This window comes from Petaurus breviceps, unplaced genomic scaffold (assembly GCF_028583685.1).
Source record: "Petaurus breviceps papuanus isolate PSGF00001 unplaced genomic scaffold, PetGlider_PUasm1.0 90881, whole genome shotgun sequence".
NCBI classification, from domain to species: Eukaryota; Metazoa; Chordata; class Mammalia; order Diprotodontia; family Petauridae; genus Petaurus; species Petaurus breviceps.
The window spans coordinates 17,646,649-17,670,507 of NW_027187369.1; the positions used below are offsets into that span (position 1 = coordinate 17,646,649).

A 23,859-nucleotide genomic window follows, 5' to 3' on the forward strand; every position below is an offset into this window, starting at 1 on the left:
TAACGAGAGACAGACAGAGAGAGAGAGAGAGAGAGAGAGAGAGAGAGAGAGAGAGAGAGAGAGAGAGAGAGAGAGAGAGAGAACTCTCCCTACAAGAAGGGATTCTCAATGAATAGACATCCACCAAATGCTTCATGGAAGCCCACTTGCTGCTTTTTGTCCTAGCCCTTTTCACTTTGGGATAATTCAATGTTTTCCCGACATCAAGCTGAAATTTTTCTCCTATTGCTCACAGTTCATCTCTCTGATCCCCAACAGAAAAAAAAACCTAATCCCCCTCTCACATGACAACCTTGTAAATGCTCTCATTCCTCGCCCCCCCCCCCATACCAAACATTCTTCTCTTTTCCAAGCTAAACTGCTCTCAGCTGCTTTGGCCAATATTCATGTGGCAGAGATATTGTCATATGATCTCTTCTCTTTGCAAAGGACAGAGTAAAGTCTGTTCTTAAAGTGCTCTTCTGGTGCATTTTCATGATGTAATCATGCCACTGGATTATGAGATCAAGCAAGTCCTATGGAGCAGGTAGGTTGTTGCCTGAGAACACAATTAAATTTGAAGAAATATAGCAGGAGTTTTATATCACATGATAAACAAAATGGAGAAGTAGATATCTTCTCCAATCCACACCACTTCTCAAGCCCCTCAAATTAGGAATCGTGTCACCAAAATACAGCACTTTCAGCTGCTTCTATGGTCTAAGACATTAGAAACCCTAAATTGGTAACACCAAAATGAACTAATGAGAGAAAGCTAATCCCTAAATCCCAAAATATTCACTTAACACCCCTTCCCTCACAGGGCATCACACTGTGGCAGAGCTACACAAGCCAACCCAGAATTCAGTTCCTCAAACATTCTCACCCTGATCCTCCAAGTGCCATGGAAAGCCTAAAGACCTGTAATAGTAATGAAATTCGAAGATCCTGTTGTATTTGCTAAGCTGAGAGGTACTTAGCACCTAGTTTCAAATTAAACCTCTATTAAAGAAACAGAAGGTATGAACCCCTGTTGCTGACATAACAGAAAGGGGCTGAACAGGGAACCCCTGTTTCTCATGTGACAGGAAGGGGCTGAACAGGGAGAAGCTAATACTGTATTTAAGGAAGAGCACAAGCTAGATAGTCAGAACTTCTTGCAACAAGTATCTGGAGGCTTCCAAGGGCCAGCTGGAGCAGCCAGAGGAAGCATGACTGTGGTGTCGGTACTTTGCCTGTCTGTGGCTCTATTAAATTTTCTTTTCCCAGGAAAAGAAACTGTGAAGGACTTGAGGTGGACTGGATACTGTGAGCTTCAATGTGGAGCAGGAACTGCACAGAGATCTGGACAAGGACCTGGGAGCTGTCTGCCTTTCAACTCAGGTAACAGTTTGGTGGATTCAGGTAGGAGCTACCTGCCTTGAGTCAAGATGAAAAGACCTGTCTGTGAATACTGACTAGTGACTGATGAAATTGTTGCATGCCATGCGTGGAATACTTTGACTTTTATACTTTGTGATTGACTAAATGAATATACTACCCAGGAGTGGAGTACTTTGACTATTGTACTTTGTGTCCCAAGTCACCTTAAGGATGATTGAATCATTGAATTACTAAATGACTGAGTTACTAAATGAGTGTACTTTGTTTAAAACTGTGTGGCCACTTTGGTGAAAACTATGTGGCCATTTTAGTGATAAGTTGTTTTGCCATAACATTGTGAATGCCGTACCTTGATTTTCTGGGAACGTTTTGCCCTGATTTATTATTGAATAAATAGAGAGGTCACTATACTATGTAATCAGAACCTGAAAGCTGTTTACAGCAGCAGTCCTTTGGTAAGCTGCTCACATGTGGCTTTACAAGACCTTCCAGGAGGCAGCCTGCTCTGACTAGGACAGTGGCCTGGCAGCACATTGTGGTACAATAGTACTTGGCAAGAGAACTGAGAAATAGAGGGAACTCAGGGTGCCAGCAAGACTGCACCAGACCTGAAGGGACAGGAACTGGAATCTAGCTAAGGTAACTTTTGTCATCCCCCCCGCCACCCTGGAACCCAAATAGGGCAGAGATTGAGGCCAATGAAATGTGAATGTGTGGGAAGAAGCTAAGATACCTTTAAGGTTCAGTTCCAGGGGAAACTACCATCAAACGAGAAAGAATCAGAGAAATATATTAGGTTGGCTATAGGATGAATAATTTAGCAAGCCCCAGCATTTTTTAGGACAATTTACCAAATCAAGGAAAGTTTAAGACTTGTATTGGTGGAGGCAAGGCTCACTGTAGTGAAGTCCCAGAAACCTGAGGTCATTTAAATCTCTCCCTTATGTGATGTAGTGGAAAGAAGACAGGACTTATAACTAGACACACAAACACACACACAGAATTTTGAGTTGAAGCCCCATGAATTAATAGTTATGTGTTCTGGAAAAAAAAGTCACTTCCTTTTTGAGCATCATTTTTCTTATGTAAAATGGAATATGTATACTGCCTACATAAGAGGTTATTAGAAGAATCATAAAAGGACCCATGTGTACAAAAATACAGCAGCTCTTTCTGTGGTGGCCAAGAATTGGAAATTGAGGGGATGCCAATTAATTGGGGAATGACTGAATAAGTTGTGATATATGAATGTGGCAGAATATCATTGATAAGTAAGAAATGAAGAGCAGTCAGACTTCATAAAAACCTGGAAAGACTTGCACAAATTGATGCTGAGTGAAGTGAACAGAACCAGGAAAAGACTGTACATAGTAAAAGTAACATTGTGCAATGACTAACTTAGCTCTTCTCAGCAATGCAAGGATCTAAGACAACTCTAAAAGACTCACAATGGAAAATGCTATCCACATCAAGAAAAAGAACTATGGAGTCTGAATGCAGATCAAAGCATACTATTTGCTCTCTCTTTTTTTGTTTCTCCTTTCTCATGGCTCTTCCCCTTGGTTCTAATTCTTCTTTAAAATATGAATAATGGGAAAATATTTAATATGAATGTATATGTAAAGCCTACATCAGACTGCATGCCATCTTGGGGAGGGGAAAGAGGAAGGAGAGTAACATTTAGAACTCAAAATTTTATGGAAGTGAACATTGAAAACTAAAAACTAATTAAACAAAGAAGGCTCATATAAATTAGGAAAGTGAGGGGTGGCTAGGTGTTGCAGTGAATAGAGCCCTGGAGTCAGGAGGACCTGAGTTCAAATCCTGCCTCAGGCACTTAAAACGTACTAGCTGTGTGACCTTGGGCAAGTCGCTTAACCCCAACTGCCCTCCAAAAAGCAAAAAAATAAATAAACAAATTAGGAAAGTGGTAACATTATAACCATAAAATTATTTAAATATAAGTTATTATTAATATGAGTCATCCCTTTCAGCAATGATATCCTAAACCTTAGTTTACAAATCTAAGCTTATGTTACTCTCTCATATCTTTTGGGTTGTGGGATCTGAAACTCAAGAACCAAAACCAAACATTTCCAGGGGAGTCCACTTCAGTCTAAAATCAAAGCTGAAAGAAGTAACGGAAAGAGAAAGATATCTTGATGAAAGAAAATTAGCCAGAAGTCTTTGTTAGTGGTCTTCTCTGGTCATGTATCATCTAGTCAATGACAAGAACCTTCCTGTTTTGGTCAAAGGTGGGGGGGGGATATGGCAAATGGTTGATTCCATGTGGTCATGATTATACCCTACATACATCTATGCTATTTCTATCTAAATGCTTGCCTTCAAATATGAGGGGCTCATAGGATTGTAAATCTAGAACTGAAAGGGGCCACAAATTCCATATAGTTTCATCCAACTCTTTCATAGATGTGGAAACTGAGTCCCAACAAGGTTAAAGTGGTTTGTCCAAAATCAAAGAGGTCATGGCAGAGGCAGGATTTAATGTAGGTCCTCTGACTCCAGCTCTTTCTCCTGTACAACACTGTTATATTCTGCACAAAGTTGGTTAGCTATTCTCTATAGGAATTCAAGACAGAATAGAGACAATCATTTAAAATTGAGGAAAAGATATAAGAAAAGTTTTCATATAGTCATGGTTAATACCGTAGAAATTCTGAAGGCATTTTAAACAAGGATAAATAGCCACTTATTGAGGATAGCATATACCATAATTGATTTAATTCCTTTTTAAAAAAAATTCCTTCATTCCTACCATAGCTATGACTGACTTATACAATTAGTCGTATTAATTACACTAGTGAGCCAATTCAGGTATTAAGTGGGCCAAACATCCAGACAACACTTTTTGGCATGAAATTTGTCTTCAAATAGTCACAGTCAGCACTTCCTAGGAACCAGATAATGGACTCAGTTGCCTCTGAAGAATTCTTCTACCTCTCAAAAGTTCTATGATTAAAATATTATATCTAGACACTTTAAAAAATTTCATCACACATGCATAAACTATATCTATCAGTACTCCTTTAATAAACTCTAGGATATCTGGGCAAAATTTAACATGAATGAACTAAATAATCAACAACAACATTATGAATGAAAAACAATTCTAACTAAATTAAAAATAACAGACTAAGTGTCAGTAAACATCGATTAAGTATTAAGAACTAAAATGTCTTTTAAAGCAAATGTGCACATGTGTGCATGCACACAACACCCCCCTCCACACACACACACCTACATAAAGCAAAAATAAAAACAAAGATCTTTTTTTTCTACATTACTCCATTCTTGTTTGGTTAGAAACATGAGAATGAATATGAAATTGTGGTACTCATATGGTTGTTATAGCATCCAACTCTGTGACCCCATTTGGGATTTTCTCAGCAGAGATACTGGAGTGGTTTGCCATTTCCTTCTGGAGCTCATTTTACAAATCAGAAAACTGAGACAAGCAGGGTAAACTGACTTGCCCATGGTCACAAAGACAATAAGTATCTGAGGCCAGATTTGAACTCAGGAAGATGAGTTTCTCTGACTCCAAGCCTGAAATTCTATTCACTGCATCACCTAGGTGCCCATATAGCTCCTTCCACTTCAAGATGATTACATATATATATTTCTATATATAAACAAGATAGCAACAGTATGCTAGGAACTTCTCCAGACATCATAGGAGATCAGATACTGTCCATTCAGCTGACAATCTGAGATAAAATCATTCAAGCATGAATCACTGGGTGACACAGGGAAATATGCATTGTTGAGATGTCTTTGGTAATTGTTATTGTTATTGAGCTATTTCAGTCATGTCCAACTCTTCATGACCCTATTTAGGGTTTTCTTGGCAAAGATACTGGAGTGATGTGCCATTTCCTTCTCCAGTTCATTTTACAGATGAGGGGACTTTGAAAATTAGCTTTATATTAATTGCTTTTATAATGCAAGTACCAACCTGTTTATTTAAGGAGAAAGAGGAAAAGGAGCAACTAATGGTCAGGAAATGTTTGAAGTGTGTTTTGGAAAGTGATTTGTTCTGTAGCAACAGGAAAACCAGTGATAGAAGCAAGATGCAGGTATAAGAAGCTACAAGGAGGAAGCCATCAGAAGAAGAGGGTAGAAGTGAGGAGAAAGAAGAGAAAATCAAGTAACATGGCAGGCAATGGAAGTGAAAATAAAATCATGCTTTTTGAAATGATTTGCATAGAAATCTTAAATCCTGACTTCTTCAAGAAGAAATGACACCACATTTTCAAAATGGAAAAGTATTCATGGCATCCTAGAAAACTATTGGGACCACTCATATTTTTCCAAAATATTCTATGTCTTAGGATCATTTCTCAATGTCTTCTATTTCTTTAAAAACATCTTAATGAAAGGCAAGACAGTACTGGAGCTTTCTATCTCAAATTTATAAAGTTTCAACAAGTGACTTTGTAATCTATTTTTTAAAATCAAAACTTCCTTGTAAAATCTTAGAAAAAGAGCTTATATATTGAAAACTCCAGTGCCCCCCATCTCCTATGATTGATGGTTCCAAATAATGAAAATCTCATGGCATTTTGTACTTTCACTTTTCTACCAAGGATTGAATTAACTGGAAATTGTTCATTCTCTTCTCCCAAAGTGATCAACTCCTTGAAGTAAGAGATCATGCTTTCATCTTAATATTCTTCACAATGATTTTCATCATACATGGTAGATGCTAAATAACTGCTTCTTGAATTAAAACTGAAGTAAATTTATGATAATGAGTGAAGAGATTAAAAAATCCATTAGAATTTACTTGTATTTATAAAGAGAAGATTCAATTTGTTAGAAAATTAATGTAACCTTGCCCTTAAATGTGGGCTAGCAACTCCTTCCAGAGCTGTCAGCATGGAATCTTGCTGGGTCAAGAAATCTGCCTTTGAGGGAGCCGAGAAAGCAGCATAGAAGCAGGAAAACTCCATATGCCCCCTCCGTAACCACCTCAAATACCTATAAAATAACTCCAAACAAACTTTAAGCCTACAGAACCCACAAAGTGACAGAAAGAAACAAACCTCCTGCTGAAAACATTCCAACACGCCAGCAGGAAGGGTCTATCACAGCATGCTGGGAGCGAAGCCCAGCCCTATATGAGCCCTCAGTTTTAGCTCCAGCGTGGCCTGAACAGCCATAGCTAGAGGAATATAGGGAGAGTGGATCACCAGCAGCTGTGGTGATTTCCAGAATTATCAACCCATAAATGCCAAAGATAAAGTGAGAGGACAGTGGACTTTGGGAACAGGGGATCCGGGAGTGCAGTCTGGCCTCTGCCCTCTGGAGGGAGAAGCAACTGAGGTGCAGAGGCCACTGCTGCATGGCTGCTTCAGAGCTCCTGAGCATATTGTAGGGGGACCAAGCAACCAGTCTGAGGGGTAATAACTGTTATTTTAACCTGCTTGGATCTGGATTTCAGTCTAGGGTGGAGGTCCTCGGGTGTATGACCAGTGTGCCAGAGCCAGTGGAGGCTACTGAGAGGGCACCCAACTAATACCACCAGCAGCTGAGGAATGCAATTTGGGACAAAGCTCTCCTCTTTGGAAGCAGAGTTCTACTGAGGCAAAAAGCAATCCGACTATGGATTCCTTTTTGGGGGACAAGAAGGATCAATGCATGGAACAGCAAGAAGACAACAAAGTCAGAACTCCTGCAACAAAAGCTTCCAAGAAAAATATGAATTGGTTACAGACCACAGAGGAGCTTAAGAAGGACTTGGAAAAACAAATAAAAGAAGCAGAAGAAAAATTGGAAAGAGAAATGAGAATGATGAAAGAAAATCATGAAAAGAGAGTCAATAAAATGACTGAAGAAGATAACACCTTAAAAAATAGACTAACTCAAATGGCAAAAGAGGCTCAAAAAAGCAATGAGGAGAATAATGTCTTAAAAACTCAAATTTGCCAGGTGGAAAAACAATCTCAAAAGCTCACTGAACAGAGTCATTCCTTCAGAATTAGATTGGAGCAAATGGAAGTTAGTGACTTTATGAGAAATCAAGATACTATTAAACAGATCCAAACATGAAAAAATAGAAGGCAATATAAAATATCACCTTGGAAAAACCACTGACCTGGAAAATAGATCCAGGAGAGATAATTTAAAAATTATTGGACTACCTGAAAGCCACGATAAAAAAAGAACCTAGAAATCATCCTTCAAGAAATTCTCAAGGAAAATTGCCCTGATGTTTTAGAACCAGAGGGCAAAATAGAGGTTGAAGGAATCCACCAATCACCTCTTGAAAAAGATTCCAAAAAGAAAACTCCTAGGAATATTATAGCCAGGTTCTGGAATTACCAGATCAAGGAGAAAATATTACAACAGCCAGGAAGAAATAATTTGAATACTATGGAAAAACAATAAGGATAACACAGGATCTGGCAGCTTCTACACTGAGGGATTGAAGGGCTTGGAATATGATATTGTGGAGGCCAAAGGAGCTGGTATTAAAACCAAGAATTACCTACCCAGCAAAACTAAGTATCATGTTTCAGGAGAAAATATGGTCATTCAATGGATAGAGGACTTCCAAGCATTCTCCATGAAAAAACCAGAGATGAATAGAAAAGTTAACATTCATATACAAGAAGCAAGAAAAGTATGACAAGATCAACAGGGAAAAGAAATCATAAGGAACTTATCAAAGTTGAACTATTTACATTCCTACATGGAAAAATGATAATTGTAACTTATGAAACTTTTCTTGGTATGAAAATAGTTGAAGGGAATAGAAATGTGTGTGTGTGCACGCGCGTCCGCACACACACACACACACACACACACACACACATATATGTCTGTATAGGAGAGTATATGGGTATATGAATACATATGTGAGTGTATGTATATATGTGTACAGGTATACATAGACAGACAGTACAGGCTGAATTTAATAGGTAAGGATGATAATTAAAAGGTGAAATTGAGAAATGAAATAGGAATACAATGAGAGGAGATGGGGAGAAACAAAATGGGGCAAATTATCCATATAGAAGAGGCTAGGGAAAACTGTTACAATGGAGGGGAAGAACAGGAAGGCAAAAGGGAATGAGTCAACCTTATTCTCATTGAATTTGGTTGAGGGAGGGAATGACATACACACTAAATAGGGTATCTTGCCCTACAGAAGATTAGGGTGAAGAGGATGAGATGGGGGATGATGGAAAGAAGGACAGATTGGGGGGAGGGAAGTTGGAAGTGCCCACTTTTGAAAAGGGACAGAATAAAAGTAGAGAACAGAACAAGTGGGGGTTGGGATAGGATGGAGGGAAATATAGTCAGTCTTTTACAATATATCCACTATGGAAATGTTTTGTGTAGTTACACATGTACAGCCTATATTGAATTGCTTATCTTCTCCGTAAGGATGGGTGATGAGGGAGGAAGGGAAAGAATCTGGAATTCAAAGTTTTAAAATCAAATGTTTGAAAAATATTATTATTATTTTTACATGCAACTAAAAATAAGATATATAGGCCCTGGGGTATTGAGATCCATCTATTGGATAGTTGGAGGGGGAATGGGGGAGGATATAGGAGAGAGCAGATTGGGGGAGGGGCTATACAGTGGGATCGCTCTGTTGGGGTGGTGGGTAGGGGAAAGACAGGGAGAAAATTTGTAATTCAAAATCTTGTGGAAATGAATTATGTAAACTAAAAATAAACATCAAATTTAATTTAAAAATCAAAAAAAAGAAATCTGCCTTTGAGACAAGCATATATTCTTCAATGTGCCCCAGTTCTACTCTTGATATTAAGTGAATTCCCAAGATGGCAGTCAAGAAATAAATAAGTAGGATGCACTATGCTGGAGGGAATTCAAGTCTCTAGGACTATGTAAATAGAGAACTGAGATAAAGTAGGAGAGAGTGGATCGGTGAAAAGCTCAAAATGGACAAAATTACAAGGTGAACAGTGTGAAATGGTGACCAGCAATCTGTAGGTTTGGTAAGGAACACTCACGAGTTAAAAAGCATTTTTCTTCATCTCCTCCATTCTTCAAGCAAGGTAAACAATTTTATTTCTTGGAGTCCATCCTTCACACTAATTTTCTATTTCTGATTTATAGGAGAAGTAGTAGAAGAAAGAAAACGCACATTTTGACTCCTATTGGTCACAACTCTAGGGAACTGCAGAAAAAGCTTTTCATAGAAGTGCAACACTCATTCCTGTTACAAATACTACAAAACATAGGGATAAATAGAGTTTTCCTTAAATGACATGTAATATGTATCTAAAATCAGATGACTATCTAAAACCAAAAGGGCCTGTAGCATCTGTAATAGGGATAAGCTAGAAACCTTCCCTCCCAAAACAGGGGTAAATCAGAGCTGTCCATCACCACCATTAATGTTCAGTATTATATTAGAAATGCTATAGCAGTAAGAAAACAAACTGAAGGAATAAGCATAAACAAAGAAAAAAATAAGACTATTACTTTTGGTAGGTAACATGACTTACTTATAGTACATTATAGAGTAAAAACTAATTGCAATAATTAACAAATTCAGAAAGGTTTCAGGATATAAAATAAACCCACACAAATCTTCAACATTTTTGTATATTAGTTACAATATCCAGCTGGAAGAGAGGGAAAAAGAAATTCAATTTAAAATAACTATAGCATAAAATATTTGGAAGTCTACCTGTCAAGACACAGATGGGAACTATATAAATACAATTACAAAACACTCTGTACACAAATAAAGATAAATCTAAATGATTATAGAAATATTAACTGCTCAGGAGTAGGTCAAGACAATGTAATAAAAGGATAACATTTCCTAAAGTAGTCTTGCAGAAACTAAGTACAGGCTAATATCTCATACTATATAGCAAGATAAGCTCTGAATGGGCACATGACAGGAAGGGTGACATCATATGTAAATTGAAGAGTATGGAAGAATTTACATGTCAGATCTGTGGGTGGGCAAGAATTCATGACCAAACCAAAGAAAGAGAAGATCACAGGAGGTAGAATGAATAATTTTGATGACATCAAATTTAAAAAGTTTTGCACAAACAAAACCAATGCAACCAAAATTCAGAAGTCCTTTTCATAGAAATGATGAAACCTGTGGTAGTTAATGAAATCATAAAATGAGAAAATATATGGAGAAGAGAATATGGACTAGGACAAAACCTGGAGGTAAACCCACAGTAAGAAGGTGTTAATGGATGATAAATTGGCAAAGATAAAGTCAGAAATATTTAACTATAGGAGAAAATGAATCACGTAGAAAAACTTGCATGGAGTAAGTACTTAAAGCAAGTTTGTTGAACTTAATGTAAATCCAAAAATAAGCAACTTATATAATGAGGATGTGCTTGGAAGATTTCCCAATAAATACAAGAGTAAAGCAAAGATGCCTATTTTTACCATTATTATTTGATAATTTGATAAAATTCTAGAAATATAAGCAATAACAATAAAAGCAGGTATAAGTATAGGTACAAAAGAGATGAAACTATTCCTAATTGCTGATGATGTAATGATTTACTTAGAAAATTCTAAAGGGGATCAGCAAAGATACTGATTAAGACAACTGACAATTGAGAACTTCAGCAAATTCACAATCAACAAAATAGACTTACAAAATCAATAGCACTTCTATATAATAGTGACAAAATGAATTTTAAAAAATTCAAAATAACTATAACAATTACAAAGTGCTCCTTAAAGAAATACTTAAATAGTTGGGGAAATATCAAGTGTGCATATCAATATAATTAAAATGACAAGACAACCAAAGTTAATGATCAATTTTATTGCTATGACAACCAAACTATCAAAGTGATACCTTAAAGAGCTTAATAGATTAGTAGCAAAATTCATTTGGAGAAACAAAAGATCTATAATACTAAAGGAAATACAGTAGAGGAAAAAGGCAAGAATAAAGAATAAATAGCACTTCCAGACATCAAACTATATTACATGGTAGCATTCATCCAAACCATCTCTTCTGGTTTAAAAAAAATGGAAAACTAGATCAATGGAAAAGAGTATAGGAAGAGAAAACCAGAAACCATGAAATTCAGTAACTCAGTATTTGATAAATTAGAAAACAATTTCATAAGGAAAGTACTCCTGGACAGCTAGGTGGCACAGTGAATAGAGCACCGGTCCTGGAGTCAGGAGGACCTTGGGTTCGGATCCGGGCTCAGAGACTTAACACAAAAAATAGCCGTGTGACCTTGGGCAAATCACTTAACCCCAATTGCCCTCCAAAAAGCAAAAAAACAAAAACAAACAAGGAAAGTACTCCCCATTTGCTAAAAATTATTGGGGAAATTGGAGGAAAAAACTCTGTTAGAAATTAGGCTTAGATCAACATGTTAGGTAATATTCCATGATAAATTCTAAATGGACTCATGACCTTTTTTTTTAACTATCTTTTTTTACTTAACTTCTTTATGCATTTACTTTAAAAAAAATTTCCCATAGTTACATGTAAAAACAATTTTCAACATCCACTTTTTAAAACTTTGAGTTTCAAATTCTCTCCCTCACCCCTCAAAAAGGCAAGCAGTTTGGTATAGGTTATATATGTGTAGTTATGCAAAACATATCCATAATAGTCATGTTGTAAAAAAAAAAACTATAGACAAAAACAAAACTCAAGAAAAATAAAGAAAGTGGAGATAAAGTATGCTTCAGTCTGTATTCAGACACCATCAGTTCTTTCTCTGGAGGTGGGTAGCATTTTTCATCATAAGTCCTCCAGAGTTGTCTTAGATCATTGTATTGCTGAGAACAGCTGTAATTCACAGCTGATCATCCAATAATGGTGTTAATTTGTACACAATATAGATCACCCCAATAAGGGTACCAGCAAGGCCAGCTGGTAGCTCCCCTTGGGCAGAGCCCAGCCTTTCCTGTCCTACTAGAGTCAACCTTGGTGACCAAGCTGGTTGGTGTGCTCTGGCAGAAGCTGGCTAACCAGTCAACCAAACCATGGGGTTTTTATATAATTTTTAGAAGCATTGAACTATGTGTAAGGGGAGGGATTGGAGGTTTGCCTGGGTTGCACCCACAGGGCAAGTTCAGGGGGTGCTTTGGGACCAGCTAAACTTATTTATATAAAACTTATGACTAAAGGGTGTAACCAGTGGGTGTGACTAAAATGAAGCTAAATTTCTGTGCTTCTTTATATTAAGCAAAGAGGTTATTTTGCTAAGCTGAGGCTGGGGGCACATGCCCTGGGGTTACATCCACAAATAATGTGGAGGCTTGAGAAATTTAATTAAGTTAAGGAAACAGCAGACAGGACTATGTCCTCAGCTGTACCCATTCCTCTCCTCTCAGTTTCCATAGTCCAAACTTTATAGAAGTTTTCTTCCTCATGCCTAATTGTGAGAGGGTATTATAAATTTCACAAGTGGAATATATTAAATACACTATATGTGGAAGTGAACAAATTTATTAGTTTGGTGTTCAACAAACCCAAAAGCCCCAGCTACTGGCCTAAGTATTTACTATTCAACAAAATTTGTTGGGAAAATAGTCTAGCAGAAATTAGGCATAGACCAACAACTCACACCATATACCAAGACAAGCTATAAATAAATATATCACTTAGACATAAAAAATGAGATCATAAATTAGAGAAGCAAGGAAGAAATTACCTTTCAGATTTATGGAGAGTGAAATAGTTTGTGAACTAACAACAGTTAAGAGGCAACCATAGAAGATAAAGGCCAATTGAGACTATATAGAAATAAAAGGTTTTCCCCAAAAAACTAATACAGTTAAAATTATAATAGAAAAGGGGAACTGGGAGGAAAATCTTTACAACAAGTTTCTCTTATAAAGGTCTCACATCTGAGACATCTAAGTAATTTATTCATACTTATAAGAACAAAGGTCATTCTCCAACTGATAGATGTTCAAAACCATGAAAAAGTAGTTTCAAAGGAAGAAATATTAATCTATCAACAAACAAATGAAAAAAAAATGCTGTATACAAATTAAATCAATGCTGAGCTTACACCTTACACCCAAAGATGACCCAAAAAAAGGAACATGACAATCGTTGGAGAAGCTGCAGGGAAATGAGCACATACACTGCTCCTGAAACTGTGAATTGATCCAGACATTTTAGAAAGTAATCTGCAATAACGTTTTAAAAAGTCACTCAGCTTTCTGTTACCTTTGACTGAGAAATCCCATTTCCAGACAGAGACTCCCCAAAAGACCAAAGAAATAGAAAATGGACCCATATGTACAAAAATAGATATAACAGCTCCTTTGGTCATAGCAAAAAACTAGAAACTGGGGTTTGGTTACCCATTGATTGGGGATGGCCAAACTAATTATGTTATAGAGTTAATAGAATTTATGTGAAAAAATCAAGAGAAAACTAGGAAGTACTGTACAAAGTGATATAGAATGAAGTAAGCTGAAGAAAAACAATATATACGTTATTTTAAAAAAACCTGTATATGATGTAATTTTTATATTACAAAGGAAAACATTTACAAGATTTGAGAGCTTCAATAAACAGAACAGCAAACCTTGAAGACAAAAGATCAATCATGATGGATATACTCTAGATGCAGAATGAGATATAACATTTTTGGACATGGCCATAGTGAGTTTGTGTGAGATGAAAAAGTTCAGAGTCTGAGTCTGAGATCAGAAAAGATCTTTATTCTTTCTCATGAGAAAGGGCACTGCCTCAAGGCTCAAATGGTGTCCACCAGGGAGTGCAAAATTTGGAAGCTCGTGGACTTCTCTTCTCCTGATCCTAACTCCACGTCTAACACTTGTGCTACCTTACCATTGGCTGAAGAGGCAAGCTCACAATCTTTCATTAGTGTTAACTAATTGGCGCAAAGCAGTTTCAATCTTTCATTATGTATTTCGTTTCAGCAAATATGGAAGTGCCCAATCAGAAGTGGACTAGTATGGTTTCCTTTCAAATTACCTCATTTCTGTGAAATCATGAGTTACTTGCGAGACTGAACTGGTTTACAAAGCATGGAGAAGATATAGGGAATGTAGGAGGGAGTTAAAAAAAATGAGGAAACTTCACTGTGAGTCATCTCTCACAAGTTAATTTGCTTTGACTGTGTATTTGTTATAAGATTTTATTTTTTTCTTTTTTGTTGTTCATGGTTTGGGAGGTGGGTGGGTGAGAAAATAAATGTTTATCAAAAAATAATAAATATTAAAATTTTAAAAATCACAAGGAAGGCATGGTTAGGTTTCAGTGTGAAATAGTTCTAGGAGTTTTAGTACACTTCACACAATATGAAAGAATGATATGGAAGGCATAAAAGCTTTCTGGGCTTCACTGAGAGGCCTAGTTTCCAGAAATGGTCCCCCACTGTACACTAACTTACTAACCGTCAACTTCATCTGGAATATTATGCTCGTTTCTGCCAACCACAGAACAAGAATAAGGTGGATAATCTTGCGAATATTCAGAGAAGAACAAGCAAGGACAACAAATAGAACAAGGAAGGAAGGGTCTCATGTCCATACCACATGAGGACTGATAGAAGGAACTGGGGTTGTTAGGCTGCAGGAGATTCACAGGGGACCAGAAATCTATATTCATACAGAACAGGGATTAGACTTGTTTGGTTTAAGCCCATAGGGCAGGACTAAGAGCAATGGGTGGAAAGTTCAAAGACAAGGTTTGGTGTCACCAAGAACTTCAGAACAATTAAGAGCAGTCCAAGAGAAGACTAGGCTGGCCTCCAGGTAGGGAACACCCACCCCTCTTAGAAGGTCATCTGGCCAAGGCTGGTCAGGGCTTTTGAAAAAGGGATTGGTTTGGTTCATCTAATCAATGAGGTTCATTCAAACTCTGAGATTAAGGGTTCTATGAAATAAACCTCATGAACAATAATAATACTGAGATGGTACTTAAAATAGAAACTGCAACAAAAGGAACTGCATAGTATGGTAATACTTTAATATGTTAAGTACTGAGACGCAGAGGCAGGCCCAGAAGGGGCCTGATCAGCTCAGAGGGAAAGTCTTCCCACCAACCACAAGGGCCACTCCCAGGCCTATCACAAAAGGGCTGGCACTGGAAAGAGCAAGGTAAGAAGCAAATACAGGGGCCCCTGTCCTGGAAAGTAAATATTCCTGGGGCTACCACTTCATAGCCTAGAAATAAAAAAAAATAAAAGCCCCTATCAGGACCTCCATAGACCAGGATGACAGAGTGAACCTCACCTGCTCCAAACCCCTCCTCTGACCCTGAAAACATAGTAACTCTTGCCCCAGGGCAAAACCCTCTACAGTAAAGGCTTGGGATCACTAGAGGAAGGGCATGGCTAGGGCCCTGCCTCAAAATAGGTAGAAAGCAGACTACAAAGACAAAGATTCTGGAGTCCTACTATCCTCAGACGGAGGAAACAAACTCAGAGGGAGACAATGTGGACTCCACATCCACAGCAGAAACATCAATAGGGAATGAGTCCCAAGCACAGAAGGCTCTCCTAGATGAGATAAAAAGGAACTTTGAAAACAAAATGAGAGAGATAGAAGACAAAATGAATAATTCTCTCAAAACCAAAATAGCAGAATTAGAAAAACATTATAATGAAGAAAACATCTCTCTAAAAAGAAAAGTGTATGATATGGAAAAGGAGCTCCAAAAATTATCCAAAGAAAATGATTTGCTAAAAACTAGAATCAACCAAATTGAAACAAATAACTATGAGGAACCAAGAATTAGTCAAACAAAGCAACAAGAATGAAAAATTAGAAAAAGAGGTAAAATACCTCAAAGAAAAAATAACTGACCTGGAAAACAGATCCAGGAGAGATAATCTGAGAATCATAGGCCTACCAGAAAATCATGACGAAAAAATGAGCCTGGACAACATTCTACAAGAGCTCGTTAAGGAAAACTGTCCTGAGATACTAGAACCTGAGGGTAAAATAGAAATCGAGAGAATCCACTGGACACCTGCTGAAAGAGATCACAAACTGAAAAGTCCTCGAAATGTTGTGGCCAAACTCCAGAACTACCAGGTAAAGGAGAAAATACTTCAAATGGTCAGAAAGAAACAATTCAAATGTCGAGGGTCCACAGAGAGGATTGCACAGGATTTGGCAGCCTCTACACTGAAAGATCGGAGACAGTGGAATACAATTTTCCGGAAGGCAAAAGAGCTCAGGTTACAAACAAGGATCATATAACCAGCAAGACTGAGCATATTCTTCCAGGCAAAGAGATGGTCATTCAACGATATAACAGAGTTCCAGACCTTCTTGATAAAAAAAAGCCAGAACTCAATGGAAAATTCAACCTCCAATTATGAGATACAACAGTGACATAGAAAGGTAAACAAGGAAAACACACACACACCCCCTGCTATTTGATAAGAGCAAACTGGTTATAGACAAGTAGAGGGTATGAGTATAGAATACACAAAATGACGATTTAAAAAAAATCTTATTAAGGGCTACAAAAGGACTGCAAAGGAAGAAAGGGAATGAATGAGTGGAAAAGGGTAAATTATGCCACACAAAGAGGCATAAAAACTGTATAGCAGAGGAAAAGAAGGGAAGGAAATGGGAATCATGTGAGCGTTTCCCTCATTGGTTCTGGTGCAAGAAGGGAATAACAACCAGTTAAGCATAGGACTCTGGAGAAAAAATGCAAAAAGTATCATTTCAGAGGGAAAGAGGGGAGGGAGAGAAGCTTTGCATGAGATTTGTTCCTGTCACTCTTGGTGCAAAGAAGAAATAACATACTTCATTAAGTATAAAAATATGCCACAGGCAGTAGGAGGGGTAAAGGGCTACAAAAGGGGGGGGGGTTAGTAGGGAGGGAAGAAATAAGGGGAAAGAGGAGGTAAAGGGAGGGGGGCTGATAAGGGAATACTGAAGGAGGCAGTGGACAAAAGGAAAACTATTAAGGGGGGGAAGGTAGAAGGGGGGAATACTATGAACATTAACAGGGGCAGGAATAGGCTGGAGGGAAAGAAACAGATAACAAACATAACTGTAAATGTGAATGGAATGAACTCTCCCATAAAACAGAGACGGATAGCAGAATGGATCAGAAATCATAATCCTACAATATGCTGTTTACAAGAAACACATCTGAAACAGAGGGATACACACAGGGTATAGGTAAAAGGCTGGAGTAAAATATACCATGCCTTAGCTAAAGTAAAAAAAAAAAACAGGAGCAGCAATCCTTATCTCAGATAAAGCAAAAGCAAAATTGACCTAATTAAAAGAGATAAGGAAGGAAACTCTATCCTGTTAAAAGGCACCATTGAGAATAAAGCAATATCACTACTTAATATATATGCACCAAGTGGTGTAGCATCCAAATTCCTAGAAGAGAAGGTAAAGGAATTAGAGGAAGAAGCAGATAGCAAAACTATACTAGTGGGAGACCATAATCTCCCCCTCTCTGAACTTGATAACTCTAACCTCAAAATAATCAAGAAAGAAGTTAAGGAGGTGAACAGGATTTTAGAGAGGAGAGGTATGATAATCCCTGGAGAAAACTGAATGGGGATAGAAAGGAACATACTTTCTTCTCAGCGGTTCATGGTAGATACTCAAAAATTGACCACGTTCTAGGGCATAAAATGTCACAATTCTATCCACTAAGTCAGAAATATTAAAGGCATCCTTCTCAAATCATGATGCAATAAAAATTATATGCAATAAAGTGCCATGGAAAGACAGACTAAAAACTAATTGGAAATTAAACAATTTAATCCTAAAGAATGAGTGGGTCAAAAAAAATTATAGAAACAATCAATAATTTCATTCAAGAGAGTGATAATAATGAGACAGCATACCAAAATTTGTGGGATGCATTAAAGGCAGTTCTTAGGGGAAGTTTTATATCTCTGAGTGTATACATGATTAAAGTAGAGAAAAGGGAGGTTAACAAATTGGGCATGCAATTGAAAAACCTAAAAAAAGCACAAATTCAAAATCCCCAATTAAATACTAAATTAGAAATATTGAAAACCAAAGGAGAGATTAATAAAATTGAAATTAAGAAAACTATTGAATTAATTAATTGAATTAAAACTAAGAGCTTGTTTTATGAAAAAAAAAAACAACAAAATTGATAGACCCTTAGTCAATATGATAAAAAAAGAAAGAAGAAAACCAAATTATGAGTATCAAAATTGAAAAGGGTCTATCTACCTCCAATGAAGAGGAAATCAAAAAAATAATTAGGAATTATTTTTCCCAATTGTATGCACACAAATTTGACAATCTTAGGGAAATGGATGAATATTTACAAAAATACAAGTTGCCCAGAATAACCGAAGAGGAAGTAAATTACTTAAATAACCCCATCTCAGAAAAAGAAATTGAACAAGCCATCGGTCAACTCCCTAGGAAAAAATCTCCAGGGTGAGATGGATTTACTAGTGAATTCTATCAAACATTTAAAGAAGAATTGCTTCCAATACTCTACAAACTATTTGGGAAAATTAGTGAAGAAGGAGTCCTGTCAAATTCTTTTTATGACATAAATATGGTACTGATACCTAAATCAGGAAGAGATAAAACAGAGAAAGAAAATTACAGACCAATCTCCCTCATGAATATAGATACAAAAATTCTAAATAAAATACTAGCGAAAAGACTACAGCAACTTATCTCAAGAATAATACATTTTGATCAGGTAGGATTTATTCCAGGAATGCAATGATGGTTTAATATTAGGAAAACCATCAGTATAATTGATCATATCAAAAATAAAACTAGCAGAAACCACATGATCATCTCAATAGATGCAGAAAAGGCTTTTTGACAAAATACAACATCCATTACTATTAAAAACATTAGAAAGTATAGGAATAAATGGAACCTTCCTTAAAATAATAGGTAGCATCTATTTAAAGCCATCAGCAAGTATTATATGTAATGGGTAGAAGCTAGAAGCATTTCCCATAAGATCAGGGGTGACATAAGGGTGTCCACTATCACCCCTCTTATTCAATCTGGTCCTAGAAATGTTAGCAGTAGCAATTAGAGAATAAAAAGAAATCAAAGGAATCAAATTAGGCAAAGAAGAGACCAAACTATCACTCTTTGTAGATAATATGATGATATACTTAGAGAATCCAGTAAAAAACTACTTGAGACAATAAATAAATTTGGCAAAGTTGCAGGATATAAAATAAACCCACACAAATCCTCGGCATTCCTATATATTTCCAATGAAATTCAACAGCAAGAGATAGAAAGTGAAATCCCATTTAAAGTTACTGTAGACATGATAAAATATTTGGGAATCTACCTGCCAAAACAAACCCAGGACCTATATGCCCACAACTACAAAACACTTTTCACACAAATAAAGTAAGATCTAACTAATTGGAAAAATATCAATTGCTCGTGGCTGGGTTGAGCTAATATAATAAAAAATGACAATTTTACCTAAATTAAATTATATATTTAGTTCCATAGCAATTAATTTACCAAAAAACTACTTTATAGACCTAGAAAATATAGTAACAAAATTCATTTGGAAGAATAAACGGTCCAAAATATCAAGGGAATTAATGAAAAGAAATGTTAGGGAAGGTGGACTAGCTATACCAGATTTCAATCTATATTATAAAGCAGGAGTCATCAAAACTACTTGGTGCTGGCTGAGGAATAGAGAAGTGGATCAATGGAATATATTAGGCACACAAGACTCAGAAGTCAACGACTATAATAATCTATTGTTTGATAAACCCCAAGACCCAGGTTTTTGGGAAAAGAACTCACTATTTGACAAAAACTGCTGGGAAAAGTGGAATATAGTATGGCAGAAACTAGGCATTGACCATTATCTAACACCATATACCAAAATCAAGTCCAAATGGGTGCATTATCTAGGTATAAATGTTGATACTGTAAGCAGTCTCGTAAAACAAGGTATAATTTACCTGTCAGACTTGTGGAGAGGGAAAGACTTTATGACTAAACAAGAATTAAAGAACATTATAAAATGTAAAATGGGTAATTTTAACTACATGAAATTGAAAAGCTTCTGTACAAACAAAGCCAGTGTAACCAAGATTAAGAGGGAGGTGAGAAATTGGAAAAGAATCTTTACAACCTATGTCTCTGACAAAGGATTCATTTCTAAAATATACAGAGAATTGAGTCAAATTTATAAGAATACAAGTCATTCCCCAATTGATAAATGGTCAAAGGACATGAACAGGCAGTTTTCAGAGAAAGAAATTAAAGATATCTATAAACACATGAAGAAATGCTCTAAATCACTATTGATTAGAGAAATGCAAATCAAAACAACTCTGAGGTACCACATCTCACCAGTCAGATTGCCTAAGATGACAAAACAGGAAAATGACAAATGCTGGAGAGGATGTGGGCAAGTTGGAACATTAATGCATTGCTGGTGGAGTTGTGAACTGATCCAGCCTTTCTGGAGAGCAATCTGGATTTATGCCCAAAGGGCTATAAATACTTTCATATCCTTTGATCCAGCAATACCACTCCTAGGGTTATATCCCAAAGAGATCATAGAAGTGGGAGGAAGACCCATATGTACAAAAATGTTTATAGCACCTCTTTTTGTGGTGGCAAAGAATTGGAAATTAAGTGGGTGCCCATCAACTGGGGAATGGCTTAACAAGTTATGGTATGTTACTTACAGAGTATTATTGTACTGAAATGATAAAGAGAATGGTTTCAGAAAAACCTGAGATGACTTGTGTGAATTGATGCAAAGTGAAACGAGCAGATGAACAATTGATACAGTAACAGTAATTCTGTAAAGATAATCAACTCTGAAAGATTTAGTAATGCCTCAACACAATGGTCAACTAAAATTCCAAAGGATTCAAAAAGAAATATGCTATCCACCTACAGAAAGAGAATTGATAGACTCAGGGTACAGATTGAGGTATTTATATTCCATTTCGTTTTTCTTGCTACTTTGTTCTTGGGACTTGGCTAATGTGAACATTTGTTTTGCATGTCTCTCTCTCTCTCTCTCTCTCTCTCTCTCTCTCTCTATATATATATATATATATATATATATATATATATATAGGTAAAGGGTTTTATTTTTCTTGCATTCTCAATAACTGGAGGGGATAGGAGGGAACGAATTTAAAACTGAAAATAAATTAAAATTGAATTTCAAACAATACCTAAAAAGCTCTAATAAAAACAAGCAGGTTGGAGTCAGAGGAGTTTGGATGTTATTCTAGAAGCAATGTGGAGGTACTAATGCTAAAAATAGGTCTCTATCTTGCTCAATTTTTTAAGAATAGCCATAGAGAAAAATATTAGGTTGAGGGAAAATAAGCCCATTGGTTTATTGTTGCTATAACTGCGAACTGGTCCAGCCATTATGGAAAATAATTTGAAACTATGTCCAGGAAGTCACTAAACTGTCTACACCATTTGGCTTTACAACAACACCTACCGTTACATAGTGCTATACACCAAAGGGGAAAAAAAGATGAAAAGGACCCATATGGGGATGTGCCTACTTTTCATGTTTTCTCTTTTATTTCTTGTGTGTGTACATACACACATACATACACATGCACAGATATAGATAGATAGATATGGATATCTTAGCTTTTTTATATTAGCAAAAAACTGGAAATTAAGGTTTCCACCAGTTGGGGAATGGCTCAATGAGTATAATCTTAAGTAACCTCAATGAGGTTGATTTCTATACAATAGGGCCTGAATTTGTGGTGATTTTTGCACTTAGAAGGATATTTAGGAAATGGTTTGTGAACTAGGCTAAAGTACAACTCTCAGAATGGGCTGAGTGCAGTTCCCAACACCGCCCTTAGAAGGAAACTTCTCTCCTATGTGGCTCTCACCGGGCCCTAAAACAAACAAACTGAAAATGCCCAAACAAAAATACCCCCACCAGCAACACTCAGGCAAGGTTGACCTGAGGTGTTTATGAGAAATAATATGAAATTAGGCAAATGTGTCCTTTTGCAGAATCAATTTCTCAGAACACAAGGAGAAGCAAAGCAGTTTTGGGGCTGGGCTGGTCACCCGTGGATCCTTTCTCTGAGAAGGGCTAATCACACTCACTTCCCAACTTGCCTATTTACGTAGAAGTCATCTCTCAGGCCTGACAAAGGTCGCTGCAGATGGACCAGGTGCCAGCTAATGCCCTGAGGTCTCAAGCTGGACTGCCTTGGGATGATTTCCCAAGCTCTCCCTTCTGCTCTCCTCCAGAAGCTCCCAAAGCACTGCAGGTGTTACCCATGAAAAACCTTCCTTCCTACGCCTAATCTTGCCTTCCTTTGTTCTCTTCCCAGTTGTGACTTCTCTGAACTGATGCAGAGTGAAGTAAGCAGATTTAGGATAACAATTTACACAGACATTACAAAGCAAAACAACTTTAAAGACCTGCGAACTCTGATAAATGCAATGATAAACCATGAATCCAGAGGACTGAAGATGAACCATACCACCCACCTCCTTGCAGAGAAGTGATGACCTTAAAATGCAGGATGACATAGACATTTTTGGACATGTCACCGTGGGAATTTGTTTTGAGGGTTTTATTTTTCATTTCTCATTGTTCCATTGGGAGGAGAGTTAACAAATCTTTATTAAAAAGATAAAACACCTTTTTAAAAGAATAAGCTTGTCCCCTAAAAAGAGATATGAGAAGACACTTTTTTTCCACTCCTTTGCAGAGGTGGAGGGGCCACAAATGTGGGACATTTCAAGTAATGTCTGATTTTGGGGGGATGTATAGATTAGTTTTTTTAAATGAATTCCCCCCCTTTGTCCCTGTTTTCTTTTTAAAAATTTGTTACAAGAGATGACTCTGGGAGGGGGAGCGAGAGGGATAGAAGAAAAAAATATGTGATGATGAGGCAGCCAGGTGGTGCAGTGAGTAAGAGCGCCAGCCCCAGAGTCGGGAGAACTGGGATCAGTTCCGGCTTCAGATACTTCACACACACACACACACACACACACACACACACACACACACACACACACACCTACACACACAATCTGGCCATGTAACCTTGAGCAAGTTACTTAACCCCAAATGCTTATATATATATGTACATACATACATACATACATGCATACATATATATAAAAGTGATGAAAAAACAAAAGATATTAATAAAATCTATATTTTAAAAAAGGAATAGCCATCTGTAAGCTTCATAATAGAAAGATTAGAGAGGGCATTAACACCAGTTAGAAGGCTCAATAGGGAGAAGGCTGCTACTTCAGTGAAGAAAAGGGAACAGGTGTAAGCTATGTTGAAGGAGGAGGAAAGAATTGATGATCTACAGGAGTAAAGGGGTATGACGGCTCCAAGGTGACTCCCAGATTGCAAACCTGGGTGACTAAGAGTATAGTGGTGCCCTAAAGAGAAATAGGGAAGTTAGAGGTATGGGTTCAAGGATCAAAGATACATTCTACTTTGAACATATTCAGTTTGATATAACTAGGGGACACACACACATGACATCCAGC

General features: G+C 37.0%; 1 long non-coding RNA gene across 1 annotated transcript; it reads left to right on the forward strand.

Annotated features, from left to right (window-relative positions):
- The first annotated feature begins 402 nt into the window (after positions 1-402).
- On the forward strand, positions 403-23,116 carry LOC138150627 (uncharacterized). Its single transcript, XR_011165600.1, has 3 exons — positions 403-526; positions 1,249-1,362; positions 22,674-23,116. It is a non-coding gene; the product is annotated as an uncharacterized lncRNA (long non-coding RNA).
- The last annotated feature ends 743 nt before the right edge of the window (positions 23,117-23,859 follow it).